The sequence below is a fragment of the Oryzias latipes genome, chromosome 21, assembly GCF_002234675.1.
Source record: "Oryzias latipes chromosome 21, ASM223467v1".
Taxonomy (NCBI): domain Eukaryota; kingdom Metazoa; phylum Chordata; class Actinopteri; order Beloniformes; family Adrianichthyidae; genus Oryzias; species Oryzias latipes.
The window spans coordinates 25,913,915-25,930,707 of record NC_019879.2 but is presented as its reverse complement, the minus strand read 5'-3'; the positions used below and the strand labels follow the sequence as shown (position 1 = coordinate 25,930,707).

At 42.6% G+C, this 16,793-nt stretch overlaps 1 protein-coding gene across 2 annotated transcripts in view; it reads right to left on the bottom strand.

Moving 5' to 3' along the window:
- col4a2 (collagen type IV alpha 2 chain) overlaps positions 1–16,793 on the bottom strand; it is an 82,006-nt gene that overhangs the window by 45,883 nt on the left and 19,330 nt on the right. The gene's annotated exons all lie outside the window — the stretch shown is intronic.

The window sequence follows — 16,793 nt, the reverse complement described above, 5'->3', positions numbered from 1 at the left end:
TCCGTTTCCAGAAAGGATTTTAGTTCACTTTGGATAAAAAACAAACAAAAACAAATTAAACACATTCCTTTAAGAAAGACACAAGATCATTCATGTCCAGTGTTGTACATGCACAGTGTCTCATTTGTAGCAGAAGCATGTGGGACTGTTTTCTCAACGCCGTTACCACCCACCCTGCAGATTTTTGACCTTTACCATCAAAGCTGACAATTCACAGAAGAAATGTTCTGTTTAAAGTGGAAAAAACAGGTTTTCAGTTAAGAAAACGGCGCAGTAAAACTTGAAAGTGTGAAGCAAAGAAAAAAAAAACACACAAAAAAAACCACGGGACTAATGAAACACTAAAACTTGTTGAATTTTGTTGGATCCTCACTCATCTCAACAGGAGCCCATTTATTGTCAGGTACATGAATCAACTTTACACAAGGATAAAAATATACATATTTAGAAGTAAATTTAAGCCTAAAATATGTAGGTTTTTAAGGTTTATGTTAAATTCTTTCTGCTGTCACATTAGAAACTTCTTCTATGGGAATCAGAAATTGGACATTTTATCAACATTATTACCAGTTTCTTCTTTTTATTTGTTATATTCCTTAGTTACTGGGCTCCAGTATTTGATCTGTTTTAGATTATCTATATCTATTACAGCTGTGACGGTCTGTAACTACTTTGCTCACACCTGATATCAATTAACCTCCACTCCTGCACCTGAGTTTGTCAGTTCGTTCAGTAATTTCATATGAGCCAATGGATTCTGACTTTTTATGCTCTTTTACCTCATTTTATTTTGTCTTGTTGACATTTCTCTATTTTTTTCATTAAGCCCCCATCAGTCAGCCTCTCTCTGGTCTGCTGTCGTTGGGGTTTCCACAAATTTATGACAGAGTGTGATATCATAAACCTCAACATATGGTTCTAAAGTCTGGGCAAACAACCTTCAGACACAAACAACTCTTCAGACATGATAAGAACTGCACAGTTAATGTGTCTGTCAAGATCATACTTAAGGCTTAAGCTAGGGATTTTTTTTTTTATCAGTTGGCCTTCAGAAGCAAAGCAGAGGCCATTTGGCAGACCCTAGAAACCTGGTCTACAGGCCACAGGTGAGTACAATCTCTCTGGATTCTTGTCTACTTCCAGTCCCACTGCGATCATCTTTTGATCTATTCTGAAAACATTCCCAGTGGTCCTTTAATTATGATTATGCCAAAGTCAGTTGTGGCTGTGGTTGTGGATCAACCCCCCCCCCCTTCCCCTCCCCCTCCCCATAGCATATTTTCTATGTCACCAAAAAGCTCATTTTCACATGGCAATTTTTCCGTCTGCTCCTTGTTCACAGCGATAAATACTCAAACATTCAATTAAAACATTTTTTTCTTAATGCATGTCCTCCATCATCAGGGCGTATAGGGGTCTAAGATTTAAATGCAACCCAATGAGTGTCTATGCATGAGGATGTGTAGACATGGGTGTCATAATAAACTGGTCTAGGGCATGGAGGCTTTGACTTCTCACTTTCTTTTGGAAATTTGTATTTTCATTTTTTGTTATCTATCTTTGCTATTAAAGTGCATGTCTATAATGAAATATCATGATCTACAACAAAATAGATGAGCAGTTGTCATCGGATGTGGGGTTTGGTCAGACTCAGACTAGATAAGTGTGTCTAAGGGCTTCACTCACACACACATCTGCCATGCGTGCTGCTGCAGTTTGAGGCTCAGCATTATATCCAGACGTAAAGTTGCATCAGATGCAAAGCTTGGATTTGTGTTGGCAGCTTGAAAAAACAGGTTTTAATACCAAATACTCCATTATAAACGCAATGTAAAATGGCTGGATGTAGGACGAAATGAGAAGATTTATTTCTTTTATTTGCTGATTCAAACATTTGTTTGAATAAGATATTTTATGACTGCACAAGTCCTTCTGCATTGTTTTCATTTCAATTCCAGGGCACAGTTCAAAATGTTTTGCCTGACAGTGAACGCTAATTAAAAGCACAAATGGAACGTTTGTTTTATCAACTAGAAGGTGAGGGGTGACAAGGCCAGCCACCAGCCTTCAGTTGGGCTTTGTTAGTAAACCAAAGACGTCAGCGGGACGCTCCTTCTCGCTGGTTTATCGCCGTTTTGCGTCTGCCTACATCCTACACACCCATACCATGACCTGCCTGGGCAGCAAATATCCAGATACCCTCTTTTCTTTGTGTAAAAAAATAAATTAATACTTTAGCCTGCAGATATTGACAGCAAAGTGGAGAAATAAAAGGACATTATATTTTCCCCTTCCTCGGTTTTGCAGCCGATCCCAACAGCCTCACTGACAAAGGTTGCATTGACAAACACAAAGACATCCTTTTACAATGTTGTCCTTAATGGTCCCCCCATCCCCAACAAAAAGACTCTCTTCCTCTCACTTATGGAATGCACAAGGCCGAATGTCTTTGTGGAGGATCTGAGTGCTTCAGTGGCCAAAATGTTAGATGGAACCAAGACACTGTCAAAGGTTTCATTTAGACCTCATACAAGAACCCCACTTCTAACAGGCTTTTTTTTTCAACCCTAATCCAAGCTTTATTTTGAACCGTGTATGTCCAGACCAACAATCCTCAACAGGCTGGAAAACTTTTCCAAAGAAGTAAGGATGTACAACAGTCACGACATGACCTTTTTCCACACAGAGGTGGAATTCCTAAACTCAGACAATAGACTGCGTCATCCCCGGACAGATATACAAAGGACGCGCTCCCATAAAAGCCATTACACTTCACAGAGAAATGCACCATCAATTCAAATTTACAGTTTACAAGCTGAAAATAGTCAATGACCGTTCCAACACAAGACAATGGGACTGAGCTGCAGTATCCTGTTTTCTCCACACATGAGTATAATAACCCACTGTTTGACTGAAACACCTTTTCCATTTTTCTGGCTACGCCCTAAAAAACAAATCATGTGCAGCCAAATTAAAGATTACCCTTCAAACCCCAAGGATTTTGAGTGTTAAATTGCTGTAACTACCAAAAATGTATTTACTCAGTTCCAAAAAAAAAAAAAAAGAAGTTTAGTCTTTGGAATATTTTCCATAGGCTGGTGACAATCCTTGGATGTTTTTTTTCTATCTAAACTAATTGAAACATAACAGCTTTAACACATTTTCCCCAAATGTTGATTTAATGCTGCTTTCACACCGGTCATGCAAATGCTTCCAATACCTTCACCAGCTGTGTTGACTAGCGAGAAAGTGGCCAGTTCCAATGAAAAGTCTATGTAAATGCATTAACTCAAAATTTGGGCTTCTTTGTGAAGAACTCTCGCAGTCCTAAGCATGTTTTTTACGTACAAAGCGGGTCATTGATCGCGCATTGTAAATCACGGAAACGCTGAACTGTGACCGAGGGACACAGATTTGGTAGTGACGTCTAGGTAACATCCTTTTCAAAACATGGAGGTGCCAACCATTGAAAACATGATCACAAAGGAGAAACTAATAATCTCGCTTTTTCTGCCTGGCCAGAAATCTATGACACCAAGTCTTGCATATATCGCAATAGAGCTGTGAAAAAAAAAAAAACCTGGAGCAGGATTTCTGGGATTTTTACTGAGTCAACATTTGTCATCAAACCTCATCCCACTTGAGGTGGCAGACATGCGCTAGTAAACAAAACAAAGCAAAAAAACCTAAAGGACAAGCCCCTCCCTTTTTTTGTTTTGTTTTTTGCCTGTCCGGTGTGAACACCAGGAGCTGAATGCATGTTTAAGACACTGCAGACGGTGTGTATGTACCTTTTTATGAAGTTCAAAGATGTAGTTGGGGCAGTATAAGACTGTATGTTTACTTGTTTTGCATTATTTTCCCAATGCATCAGTATTTTAGGCTTTAATGTCTTGTTTCAATGTTTTATTGTCTCAACGATTTAATGTATTTGAAACCAATTTTGGTTGCCCCTTATCCAGGACTCTCTTGTAGAAGAGGTGTATAATTTCAATGGGAATATCCTGGTTAAATAAAGGTGAACGACAACAACAATGCAACAGCTAAACTTCCCCAATTGTAAATTAATTTGAGTGTTCTTCAGGCATGAATTATTTTTAAAATTTTCAAAAACGGGGAGAACTAAATTTCAGACCATTTGCCCATTTCCCTTTTTCTCAAAAATGGTTGAATTTAATCATCTTTACTGTTTTCCTCCTATAGACTCAACTAAATATGATTAATAAATATTGGAAGATGAAGGATTATATTCTGGAATGCTTTTTATGGCATAAACGCAATCCATACGTCAAAATAATCCAGACCACCAACAACCAGAGTATGGTGTCCAGCAGACTGCCATCATAAATCCGGCACCTACAGTCCAGTTAAACAATAATCTGGATCATGTCCCAGTCTAAACACTTGAAAATGGAATGCTCTACCAGATGGACATGTTTCCAATTTTTAAATAAAGAACTACATACTTTTGATTATTCAGGAAAGTTTTCTCAATTGAGCAGATTTTTCCGTCCTGTCTGTGTTATAGGAGCTGTCAGACAACACTGTGACATGAAACAATGAGCATGTGCAGGAACACTTCCTAAGATCCGGTTTGCTTTGGCTAGCCAGGCTTGTTGTTTACAGTGCAGCTCTAAAGCAACGACTATGCTTTACTTCCTGTCATCTGTTCTGCTCTCAGTTTTATTCACAGATTTAAGTTATGATGAGACATAAAACACTGGGCTTGACTTGGAACAAGCAGCATTTCTCTTAAACAGACAAAGCGTTCTGGGAAAACATGATGATTCTCTGTTCTGACGTAACACCATGCTCCAAAAGGAAAATGTTTAAAATTTGCAATAAAGCATGGATTTATTTGCAACAGCTGCTATACTAAGTGTAATGACTTTATAAACAGATGTAGATTCTGAGCCAGGAGACAGGACTGCATGTCCCTGACCTTTGGGGATTCAGGCATCGCAGAGGTTTTCTAGAAAGATATCTTCATAAAAACTCTCCGTCTTATTTTAGTATTTATGGGATTTAAAAATAATCAGACTGCTGAGAAAACATCTGAATGATGGTTTACTGCCATCTTGCTGGCAAAAAAGCCCAAACTTGCCCGGACTGCACATTTAATCCAAAATTGTCTTGGACAGCCTGGACAAGATCAAGCAGATTCAGTGGAGGAAATAAGTATCAACTGCATTAAAGGGGCTGCCTCACAGCGACAAAGAACTGGTTCGAATCCCGGCTGGGATCTTTCTGTGTAAAGTTTGCATTCTCCCAATGCGTGCGAGGGTTTTCTCCGGGCACTCCAGCTTCCTCCCATAATCCAAAGATATGTTTGACAGGTTGATTGGTTATTTTAAAATGTACCTAGGTGTGCATGTGTGAGTGACTATGTGCCCTGCTTTAGACTGGTCCTGTCCAAAGTGTTTTAAACATGTTCTTGTGGCATTTTCTTTTGATGAAGGACATGTATAAAGTAAATTAATCTCAAAATTGCATTTTGAATGTTCCTTGATTCAAATCGTGAATCAGGAGCACACGACAAAATGCAGTTGGAAAAAGTTTGTTTTTGTGACCTAGTAAATAAGCTGGATGGGCCACAAGCTCTCTGCTCTGCTCCATTTTGATGTATCCACTTGCTGATGACCATATCCACATTTAAATCTTTGTTTTCTTTGTTGGAGCTGGAATTTAGCCCAAAAATGTACGGCTGGATAGCTCCAACATTGCTCGCCATTTTTGTTGCACTGGTAATGTTAGGTTGGGGGGTGTCAGGGGCTGTAAGCTAGCGGAAGAGCACGTAAACAGAGAGCTCTCAGCAATGGGAAGGGATTGCTTCATGGCAACAGCCTCACCCACAAATCGGAGGTGAATTTCTAATGAACTCCTGCCGCTCTGCAGAAACTATGTCCAAGAAACCAACACACATTTGTTGATTTTTGGCTAAAAACTGCTTAATCATAATTGAAAGACCACTGGGGACACTTTGAAAGTAGATCAAAAGATGATTGGAGTGGGTCTTTAACACCTTCCTGCTTTTTGTGGCTTAATAGAACCTCATGCAGAACACTAATAACAGGAATAAAGACACCATCATGTTATCAGGATCCTTAATAAAAACTGTGCTTGAAAGACTATACATTTTGCAGTTCTCCTTCCTTGTGTTTTTTTTTTTTTTTTTTTTAACTTGTCCTGTCCAACAGCTGGGCAGGCAGATGAGAGCTGACGGCCTCTTGTGTTGGACATATTTTACTTTAACAACAGTTAACAGTTCTCCTTCCTTGTTAATGCAATTTAGGTTTTTACTTTAGGTTGAAGTGTTTGTATGCAAGACAATATAAGTGAAATGGACATATTTTCATTAAACTCATTGTTACAGCATCTGTTGCATAATCAACTTTTGAAACTGCTCAGAATGGTGCAGGTGCCAAGTTTAACGTCAGCCTTTCTGCACTCTGTTCCCTCACATCACGTCTTTTCTGTGCCAGCACACAACCCACTCAGACATAAAGATGATGGGTCTGTGTGGGTTGTTTGTGGTCAGTTTGGCTATGGCTTCTCTACTGAGGTTTACCGCAAACAAATCCACTTCTCAGACCTTCCTATCACACGAAGATTAGTGTTGAGGGCAGTCTAATAACCAGGACAACAACAAAACTAACTTCTTTTTCATATGTAAATGGGCAAGTTTTCTACTTTCCAAACAAGACCAGCAAAGTTTTCGCTTCCAAAATGCTCAGGTTTCTTTGAAGATTATTCGATTATTCTTTGCATGGATATTTACAAATGTAACAGAATTTAAAATGATCCATAGCTCTAGATCTGGCTCAGAGGAATACATTAAATGTGCGGCTGGAATCCAAATAATGCATCCCAAACAAGGCATAAAGAACAAGCACAGATAGGAAGATCCACAGAAACGGACAAATGCCAGTCCATCTTGGTTCTGCAGCTGTGCATTCCACAACTCCCCTGTTTATTTTAAAACATCCTTTAAGAAAAAGTATTAAACTTGAAACATATTTAAGGAACAGACTGAAGGATGGCCTTCAGAGCAAGGAGTAATGATCAAATACTTGCTTCAAAGAACTCCCATTTCTTTTCCAGAACTTTAGTATCCTTGTATTTTCACAGAGATAATGTTTCATGACACTTTTCTCAGCCTGATAGCCCAGACGGGAAGTGGATGATGGAGGGGCCTCTTTGAGCTTGTTTCTCTGTTTTCACACTCTCTACAGCTCAGTGGAGCACATGTCAGTGTGAGAGCCCTGGTGTATAAAGTATCAGATGATCAGAGATCAGACTGTTTCCTGTCAGGATGGGAGTTTGATGTGCGACTGCTTGTGACACAGTTCATCTCATAAAAAGAGAGGCGTGAGTTATTTTCTGCCGTAATAAATGTAATGATGACTTTTGAGGCCAAAAACAGAAACTAAATCACACTTCAAGGAGCAAAAGTGGGTCATCTGTGGGATGACCTTGAAATTATTTACTTTAACCTGATCCTAATGTTCAACAATCTTCCAACTATGCACTATGTAGAGGATCTTTAGGGGGATTTCATGGTTGGAATTGAAATGATAAAACTTTTGGATTTAATAGATTTTTTTTATTTCTTTTCCATTTGTTTTCAAATTATTCACAAGGATTCCCAGAAGTTGGATTTTAAATGAACACTTTGGAACGGACAGGCAATTTACTAGCAGTCAATAGCAAACATACAAAAGTAACATTAACTCGAAATTATGAATTGGATTATGATGAAAAAAAAAGTAGGTGTGACTAAATTAATTTGTTTCCTTTCTCCTTTTCAAATAATAAATCAAACTCTTTATGCCAAACTTCACATTTAATGGATTCAATGTATCACATCTTGTATGTGTAATCACAAGTAGCTCTATTTTTGAGTAAGAAAAAGAATTGTCATCATTTACATGTCTACGTTTTATTGCAAATGGAAGTGTCTCTTCTTTAACTTTATTAAAATTTTCTCCCCCCAACAAAGTCATGACTAATCATGCTAAGTTTAAAATACACTGATCAAAAATATAAACGCAACACTTTTGGTAATGCTCCCATTTTTTATGGTATGAAATCAAAGATGTGAATCATTTTCCACATTCACAAAATAACCAGTTCTCTGAAATATTGTTCACAAGTCTGTCTAAATCTGTAATAGCAAGCACTTCTCCTTTGCCAAGACAATCCATCCCACCACGCAGGTGAGCCATATCAAAATGCTGATTAGACAGCATGATTATTGCACAGGTGTGCCTTAGACTGGCCACAAGAAAAGGCCACTCTGAAATCTTCAGTTTTGGTTTATTGAGGGGGTCAAGGGACTAAGACAACCAGTCAGTATCTGGTGTGACCACCACTTGCCTCATGAAATGCAACACATCTCCTTCACATAGAGTTGATCAGGTTGTCTATTGTGGCCTGTGGAATGTTGGTCCACTCTTCTTCAATGGCTGTGCGAAGTTGCTGGATATTGGCAGGAACTGGAACACTCTGTTGTATACGCCGATCCAGAGCATTCCAAACATGCTCAATGGGTGACATGTCCGGTGAGTATGCTGGCCATTCAAGAACTGGGATGTTTTCCGCTTCCAAGAATTGTGTAAAGAACCTTGCAACATGGGGCCGTGCATTATCATGATGCAACATGAGGTGATGTTGTTGGATGTACGGCACAACAATGGGCCCCAGGTTCTCGTCACGGTATCTCTGTGCATTCAAAATGCCATCAATGAAATGCACCTGTGTTCTTCACCCATAACATATGCCTGCCCATACCATAACCCCACCACGAGCATGGGCTACTCGATCCACAACATTGACATCAGAAAACCGCTCACCCACACGATGCCAAACACGCTGTCTGCCATCTGCCCTGAACAGTGTAAACCGGGATTCATCCGTTAAGAGAACACCTCTCCAACGTGCCAGATGCCATCGCATGTGAGCATTTGCCCACTCAAGTCGGTTATGACGACGAACTGGAGTGAGGTCGAGACCTCGATGAGGATGACGAGCATGCAGATGAGCTTCCCTGAGACGGTTTCTGACAGTTTGTGCAGAAATTCTGTGGTTATATAAACCGATTGTTTCAGCAGCTGTCCGAGTGGCTGGTCTCAGACGATCTTGGAGGTGGACATGCTGGATGTGGAGGTCTTGGGCTGGTGTGGTTACACGTGGTCTGCGGTTGTGAGGCCGGTTGGATGTGCTGCCAAATTCTTGGAAACGCCTTTGGAGACAGCTTATGGTGGAGAAATGGACATTCAATTGCCTAGCAACAGCTCTGGTGGACATTCCTGCTATCAGCATGCCAATTGCACGCTCACTCAAAACTTGCGACATCTGTGGCATTGTGCTGAGTGATACAACTGAAGATTTCAGAGTGGCCTTTTCCTGTGGCCAGTCTAAGGCACACCTGTGCAATAATCATGCCGTCTAATCAGCATCTTGATATGGCACACCTGCGAGGTGGGATGGATTGTCTTGGCAAAGGAGAAGTGCTCACTATCACAGATTTAGACAGATTTGTGAACAATATTTCAGAGAACTGGTTATTCTGTGAATGTGGAAAATGTTTCAAATCTTTGAGTTCATACCATTAAAAATGGGAGCAATAACAAAAGTGTTGCGTTTATATTTTTGGTCAGTGTTTCTACATCGAAGCAGGACTTTACCAGGTTAAGTTGCAACCAATTAGGGTGCAATGCCAGACCAGGCATGCTCTTTATGAGAATCAGAGTAAACTCCCTCATGCACATGCTAGTTAGCAGGAGTGCAACTACAATAACTGTTGCAGATTTATTTTCCCATGGCCCACTGCCAGCTCCTCATATTAACGATGGTGTAATGTGGAACTGCCTTTGCCTGCTTGTACCTGAGAAACTCAAGAGGAGGTGTTGTCTTTGGGGGGTGGGGAGGACTGTGTGCAGGACCTGACATGCCGCTGCCTCTGTGACATCCAAGAGATCTGGTCTCAGCCAATGTACTGTTGCTACTTTTTTTTATAGTTTATTGTATTATTATTTTTATTTTGCCTGCTTCAGAACTAAAACTGAAGTGAACTATTCCTCCTGGTGAATTGTGTACACTTCGCAGGTGAGCCATATCAAAATGCTGATTAGACAGCATGATTATTGCACAGGTGTGCCTTAGACTGGCCACAAGAAAAGGTTACTCTGAAATCTTCAGTTTTGTTTTATTGAGGGGGTCAGGGGACTCAGATGACCAGTCAGTATCTGGTGTGACCACCATTTGCCTCATGAAGTGCTACAAATCTCCTTCACATAGAGTTGATCAGGTTGTCTATTGTGGCCTGTGGAATGTTGGTCCACTCTTCTTCAATGGCTGTGCGAAGTTGCTGGATAATGGCAGGAACTGGAACACTCTGTTGTATACGCCGATCCAGAGCATTCCAAACATGCTCAATGGATGACATGTCCGGTGAGTATGCTGGTCATGCAAGACCTGGGATGTTTTCAGCTTCCAAGAATTGTGTACAGATCGTTGCAACATGGGGCCGTGCATTATCATGCCGCAACATGAGGTGATGTTGTTGGATGTACGGCACAACAATGGGCCCCAGGATCTCGTCACGAAATCTCTGTGCATTCAAACTGCCATCAATGAAATGCACCTGTGTTATTCGCCCATAACATATGCCTGCCCATACCATTACCCCACCACCACCATGGGCTACTCGATCCACAACATTGACATCAGAAAACCGCTCACCCACACGACGCCACACATGCTGTTAGGAATAATTAGAAACAAAATAGTTAGAAACTCCCTTTTACTTTTATTACACTAACTTTTACTTTTTATTACACTACTGGTGTAAACTTAATTCACTATGTATTATCATCTCAAAATTATATTACATTTGAAGAAAGCACCACCAAGACTATTGGCTCGTAACATTCCTTCAGCATACTCCCTTTTCCATCTTTGTGTGTTCTGGTGCCTGTGCTCTGGTAAATGTCTGTGATAACCTCAGAAAGATCTGACACTTGAAGCTCCCTGACCTTTGAGTATCTAGCATGCATCAACCTGTGGGTGTGACTTTCACACCAGGGTCCATCGGATGATCTTCTTAATATGCAAATACAGAGTTTATATACCAAGCCCATTCCCTGTTTTCTTAGTTCAGACTTTGAGTGCACCAACCTGTACATCTGTCTGTAACCCTTCATACAAATTTGTGCCTCTTGTGCGGATTAAACCTTCACAGAAGCTAAGTTTTGTCTCTGAGTCATTATTCATTCATTTCTGTGTGCAACAAACTGACAGGGTACGAACCTAATAATTTTTATCAATACAGTCCAGTCTAGAAGAACCAGTTTCTTCACACGCTGTCTGCCATCTGCCCTGAACAGTGTAAACCGGGATTCATCCGGGAAGAGAGCACCTCTCCAACGTGCCAGATGCCATCGCATGTGAGCATTTGCCCACTCAAGTCGGTTGCGACGACGAACTGGAGTGAGGTCGAGACCTCGATGAGGATGACGAGCATGCAGATGAGCTTCCCTGAGACGGTTTCTGACAGTTTGTGCAGAAATTCTGTGGTTATGCAAACCGAGTGTTTCAGCAGCTGTCCGAGATGCTGGTCTCAGACGATCTTGGAGGTGGACATGCTGGATGTGGAGGTCTTGGGCTGGTGTGGTTACACGTGGTCTGCGGTTGTGAGACCGGTTGGATGTGCTGCCAAATTCTCGGAAACGCCTTTGGAGACGGCTTATGGTGAAGAAATGGTTCTTTGAGTTCATACCATAAAAAATGGGAGCAATAACAAAAGTGTTGCGTTTACATTTTTGGTCATTTTATCTACATCGAAGCAGGACTTTACCAGGTTAAGTTGCAACTAAATAGGGTGCAGACCAGACCAGGCATGCTCTTTATGAGAATCAGAGTAAACTCCCTTATGCACATGCTGGTTAGCAGGAGTGCAACTACAATAACTGTTGCAGATTTATTTTCCCATGGCCCACTGCCAGCTCCTCATATTAATGATGGTGTAATGTGGAACTGCCTGTGCCTTCTTGTCCCTGAGAAATTCAAGAGGAGGTGTTGTCTTTGGGGGGTGCGGAGGACTGTGTGCAGGAGCAAACATGCCGCTGCCTCTGTGACATCCAAGAGATCTGGTCTCAGCCAATGTACTGTTGCTACTTTTTTCATAGTTTATTGTACTATTATTTTTATTTTGCCTGCTTCAGAACTAAAACTGAAGTGAACTATTCCTCCTGGTGAATTGTGTACACCTCGCAGGTGAGCCATATCAAATTGCTGATTAGACAGCATGATTATTGCACAGGTGTGTCTTAGACTGGCCACAAGAAAAGGTTACTCTGAAATCTTCAGTTTTGTTTTATTGAGGGGGTCAGGGGACTCAGATGACCAGTCAGTATCTGGTGTGACCACCATTTGCCTCATGAAATGCAACACATCACCTTCACATAGAGTTGATCAGGTTGTCTATTGTGGCCTGTGGAATGTTGGTCCACTCTTCTTCAATGGCTGTGCGAAGTTGCTGGATAATGGCAGGAACTGGAACACTCTGTTGTATAAGCCGATCCAGAGCATTCCAAACATGCTCAATGGGTGACATGTCCGGTGAGTATGCTGGCCATGCAAGAACTGGGATGTTTTCAGCTTCCAAGAATTGTGTACAGATCCTTGCAACATGGGGCCGTGCATTATCATGCCACAACAGGAGGTGATGTCTATGAAGACTCTCATTCATCCAGGTTGGTTCCATTGTAGTAGGTTTAGGGGATGTCATCTGGACTTGGATTTAAAGTTAGAAGACGTTTCACCTCTTATCCAAGAGGCTTTGTCAATTCTGAATTAGCTGGTCTAAGAGCTGGTGTATATATGCGTTCATGGGGGAGGAGTCAGACCTGAAACTGGAAAACATGAATATTTCCATTGACGTAACTTCCCTCTTCACCTGCATTCCCACCACGGAGGCAGTGATTTCAGTGAGGACGAGATTACTGCAGGATTCTCAGCTACAAGACAGAACAAATCTGACACCAGACCACATCTGCGAACTTTTGGAAGTGTGCCTCAACTCCACATATTTCCAATTCAGGGGAAACTTCTACAGGCAGAGGCACGGCTGTGCTATGGGCTCTCCAATCTCACCCATTGTGGCCAATTTGTACATGGAAGAAGTCGAGAGAAGAGCCCTGGACTCTTTCCCAGATACTACTCCAAGCCACTGGTTCAGATATGTGGACGACACTTGGGTCAAGATCAAAAGCCAGGAAGGGGAGACTTTCACAGATCATATCAACGCAGTCGACAAGAACATCAAGTTTACCAGGGAAGACACAAAAGACAACACCCTAGCCTTTCTAGACTGTGCTGTGATCATTGGAGAGGACAGACAGCTCCAGGTTGAAGTGTACAGGAAGCCTACTCACACAGATCAGTACCTTTTATTTGACTCAAACCACCCTTTACGGCACAAACTAGGCGTCATCAGGACATTACAACACAGAGCCCAGGAGGTGCCCACAAGCTCTGACGGAAAGAAGAAAGAAGAGCAACATATCCACCAAGCCCTCCGAACCTGTGGATATCCCAAGTGGGCATTCACCAGATCCCAACATACAGGAAAACAAGACAAGAAGGAACAAGAGCCGAAACGGAACAGTATTTCAATTCCGTATATCTCAAGCCTGTCTGAAAAACTTAAAAGGATTTTCAAACAACATAACATCCCAGTTCATCTCAAACCAGTCAATACCCTCAGACAAAAACTGGTTCATCCTAAGGACAAAATTCCCAGCTACAAACAGAGTAATGTTGTGTACTCTATCCACTGCAAAGAGAACTGCAATGAACAGTATATAGGAGAAACCAAACAACCTCTACACAAGCGGCTTTACCAACATCGCAGAGCCAAGCCAAGTGGACCTGAATCTGCAGTGCATCTCCACCTGAAGGCCACAAACCACTCTTTCGAGGACAGTGAAGTCCGAATTCTAGCCAGAGAGAAAGGATGGTTTGAGCGAGGAGTGAAAGAAGCCATCTTTGTCAAGAAGGATAAACCTTCTCTTAATAAGAATGGTGGTCTCAGGTTTATTCTTCCATCCATCTACGGCAGTGTTTTGAAACCTAAACAAACCAAACCAGTTCCACCTGCGTCGTTAACCGCTGAAAGAGAGGACCAATTTGGAGAGTGAGTCACTGGCTCCCCAACCCCCAGCTGAGGACAAAGGACCATTAACGAGTGGTTAGACTTAGCTTGGAGCTAGTCTAAAATGGAGAAGTAAGACGACTCCTTCCCTCCACTAGTCTGAGGGGTCACCTTAGGCAAGTGATAGCACCCTCTAGCCTCCCTACCTGGGGTCACAGGTTCAGGCATTGGCAGCAGGATGTCTGGGGGTGGAAACGGCAGATGAGCCAATAGCCAATGGCGTTAACACCTGATGGCATGCTGATGAGCCTCAAAAAGCTGAGGCCAAAGGATGGCATCAACCAGCAAGTGTTTTGCTACTGCGGGGCGACCTCTTCGTCAGCAATGTACGTTGCACACTTGTGTACCACATTGTATGTGGCGTTTGAGGATGTGCTGCCAAGAGAGAGAGGCAGTCTGGTGGAGGCACAACACCAACTGGCTTTGGTTTTGTGCAAGGCGTTTTGGGTTTTGAGGGTTTTGAGTGTTTGAGTGTTAAGACCTGTGGCGATAGAGTACATGTGTCGACAGCAGGCCTAAGTAGCTGGGAGCTGTTAGCAGAAGCTCTGCATGCAGGCGGCTCACATCTGATGGTCGCAACTTTAACTGACCTATGAGTACCAGTTTGTTGAGGCAGCAATGTGAGTGACCAGGCAGCCCTTTTTAGGGACAGCATTGCCTGCCCAGGAATGGGAAGCCCCTAGAAAAGGTGGGGTAAAAAAAGCGTACTCAGATCTATACCTGGCTGGCTAACCGCGGTCAGCGGGACTTCCTTTAATGCGGTAGAACCTCAAAATCAAAGAAGATGACTATTGCAACATGGAACGTGCGAACTATGCTCATTGAGTGCACCACACTCTACCGCAGACATATCAAGGCTCTAACACGACTTCAGCTTCGCCACCTTCGCTTCATTCTCAACATCAAGTGGCAAGATCGTATCCCAGATGTTTAGGTTTTGAGACGTGCCAACACAGTTAGCGTTGATGCCCTAATAACATCCGCACAACTTCGATGGGCAGGGCACGTGTGTCGGATGCCCAACAATAGATTACCCAAAGCAGTATTCTACTCAGAACTTTCTCAAGGAAAAAGGAGCCGCGGTGGACAGAAACTACGCTATAAAGATGTGCTAAAGCGACACATGAAGAGAGCAGGCATCCCACACTACAACTGGGAAGAAGAAGCCATACAAAAATCCAAATGGCGTGCAACTTTAAAGGAAGCCATTATAACCATTGAGGACCAACGCCAACGTGAATACCAACAGGCACATTACCGGCGTTTCTCCGTAGCAACTTCAACCGATCTCAAATGCTTGACATGTGATCGCTTCTGCAGATCCCGAGCTGGACTAGCAGCCCAAATGAGAGCCTGTCATTTTTAATCCTCAAACTCAAGACAGTCAACTTCGACACACGAAGGACAGCCATTAATTAACAACCCGAAACCATGTAGGCTAAGTGGACAATACCTCCAGTTTCAGGTCTGACTCCTCCCCCATGAACGCATATATATACCAATTCTTAGACCAGCTAATTCAGAATTGACAAAGCCTCTTGGATAAGAGGCGAAACGTCTTCTAACTTTAAAAACCAAGTCCAGATGACATCCCCTAAACCTACTACAACATGAGGTGATGTTGTTGGATGTACGGCACAACAATGGGCCCCAGGATCTCGTCACGGTATTTCTGTGCATTCAAACTGCCATCAATGAAATGCACCTGTGTTCTTCGCCCATAACATATGCCTGCCCATACCATGACCCCACCACCACCATGGGCTACTCGATCCACAACATTGACATCAGAAAACCGCTCACCCACACGACGCCACACACGCTGTCTGCCATATGCCCTGAACAGTGTAAACCGGGATTCATCCGTGAAGAGAACACCTCTCCAACGTGCCAGATGCCATCGCATGTGAGCATTTGACCACTCAAGTCGATTACGACGACGAACTGGAGTGAGGTCGAGACCTCGATGAGGATGACGAGCATGCAGATGAGCTTCCCTGAGACGGTTTCTAACAGTTTGTGCAGAAATTCTGTGGTTATGCAAACCGATTGTTTCAGCACCTGTCCGAGTGGCTGGTCTCAGACGATCTTGGAGGTGGACATGCTGGATGTGGAGGTCTTGGGCTGGTGTGGTTACACGTGGTCTGCGGTTGTGAGGCCGGTTGGATGTGCTGCCAAATTCTCGGAAACGCCTTTGGAGACGGCTTAAGGCCCGTACACACCGGGACGAATATTCGCCAGGCGTTATTCGCCAGCGTTTTTCGCCACGTTTTTTGTGTTCACACCCAGGCGATTTTCGCTGACGATGAGCCGAGCGAACATGCAATTTCATTCCTTGACATTAGATGGCGCTTAATGTAAACAGAAAGACTCCTGTACACAAGGTGGCGCTGTGCAACTTTACGCTTCTTAAACTCGCTTTTCCCTCAGAAGAAGATAGCAAGTATTTACGCGCTTGTCAGATTCATACAAAGAAAACATGAATATTTTAATGGGATATTTTAGAATGTCCGTCATTATTTCTTCGCGGCTGTGTAGATTCAACTCGGCGTCTATCTTCTTCGCTGGTATGTGTGCT